Source organism: Euprymna scolopes, chromosome 8, assembly GCF_053919585.1.
Source record: "Euprymna scolopes isolate OS-2025 chromosome 8, ASM5391958v1, whole genome shotgun sequence".
In the NCBI taxonomy this organism is placed as follows: domain Eukaryota; kingdom Metazoa; phylum Mollusca; class Cephalopoda; order Sepiida; family Sepiolidae; genus Euprymna; species Euprymna scolopes.
In genome coordinates this window covers 35112961-35115032 of record NC_136489.1, presented here as the reverse complement: position 1 = coordinate 35115032, position 2072 = coordinate 35112961, and positions in this window count along the sequence as shown.

Genomic DNA, 2072 nt, shown 5'->3' with positions numbered 1-2072 from the left:
TACCTAACTGGATAAGTTTTAGTGTTTCTATTTAATGTAACATGTTAATTCAGCTCGACAAAATGCAGTGCTTACCGATGCATTTGAACATTACAAATTGTGCCAGACTCTTTGTTTAACATGGTTACTTTAGGAAAATGAGTTAAAAATAAAAATCTATAAAAATACTGTTTTAAACTCACCGAATTGATACCCGTTTATGGCACGGTTACATATATTGGGAGAGATTCTAACCGTATTTCGTATAGCTTTCCTAAACTTACGGTGGTCAACAAAGAATCCGGCGCCATTTACAATTTCCCTAAATATAGGTAAACACTATATGTTTAGTAATCTGTGTGTATAGAAATACAGACCCCAATATTTTTATAAAATAAACATAAGGTTGTCTACTTTGCAACGTAGACTGCAATGTATAGTGGACTAAGCCACAGCGAAGTGGCATGTGAAGCTTGCTCCCGGTGCAGCGTTATGGGTCTCCAACTTGGGCAGGCAATCAATCGATTTGAGTGAAAAATTAACGTTTAGGGATTTCGATGACAATACACATATGTGAGTATTAAACATTCGTTGATCATCGTTCAATACCGGACAACATCGGGCCTCTATTCTAGTAATAGCTAATGTTCGTTCACAACAAAAAAAGTTATAATTGCGAATTGGGGAAAACATGGCCAAAACAAAAGCAATGATAATTTCATAAATATTGACAAACCAGAACAGTAATATATTCAAAGTTAGAAGCAAACAATGTTTTGTCAGATCCTTTTCCTGTTATTAAACTTCATCAGTGATAGGACTTCCGGTGAAAGGTTCAAACAGCCAAGTTTATTTATTTATTTATTTATTTATTTGTAAAATTGTAAGGTGAAAGTACAGAATAGTTGACCAAGAAGATTTCTCTTCATGGAAATTGTCACTTACTGAATATTGTTATTATTTCAGCATGTTCAGTAACTTTTATTGAGTGGCTTTTTATTACCTTATCCTGGCGTTCATTTTTCTTATTCTGACATATTACGCGCCACTACTATTTTTTTCGAACCGAGTAAACGTTTTTAAGTCCATTGTAAAACACATTAAATATTACTTTTTTTATTTTAAAAAGTTATATTTGATTAGTTGTAAATGTAAATTTGTATTTCAATTTTGCAAATTTTCTGTATAATAACATGTTGGTTTAACAAAATATTTTAAGCAGTGACCGCCAACGATTAAATCTTTTAAGTTATTTCAATTTTCAGTACTTGAAAATAAATTGCATTTAGGTAAATATTGCAACGGTGAAATTTTATTTCGGCTTTTTCAGATGATAATTTTATAATTATTTTTAATATTAATATATATTTTCTTTTGGAGGGTGGGGTTGTTATTAAACAAAATCTCACTCAGTAAGTTCTTTAATGTTCTATTATTCAGCGAGTATTATCAGACTAGAAAGATGTGATCCCTCATGTTGGACATTATTTTTCATTCTTACGTCACCCTCGACACTACTTTTTTTTTACTCAATAAACGGTTTAAAATAATTTTAACAATTAACAGCTTAGCCAGCTTCGTAGAAAAATCGATATTTCCCTTTTAAAAACAACAGTAAATAATTATAATTATTTTAGAAAAAAGGTATGCGGTCTGTAGTCTCGTTTCTTACTAAATAAATATTACAAGTGAAAGTAAAACAATTAATGCAGTTAGGTAGAAAATCGAGCTTATCTTTTTGAAATTAACAACCACCATTTTTTATATTATACAGGTGTAGTATCTTTTAAAAACAATCTATCTTTCAAGAACGGTCACAAAATGCGTTTTTATCGATATTTATTCAATAATGGATACGTGTTACTTCCCAGCAAAAATGGATACGTTTTCCGAGGACGACTTTTCCGGGCACCATTAAAAACACACTTTAAATGAAGTTTAAACACAAACAAATGTATTCAGGTATGTAGATGAGTTTTGCTGTTGGTAGCATTTATTTATGTAGTATTTTTTCATCATTTCTTTGTGGTTTCTGTTAATTACATTAATAAATGTCCCAATCCAAGTCTTCGTTTTGAGGAGCCTGTGTAACT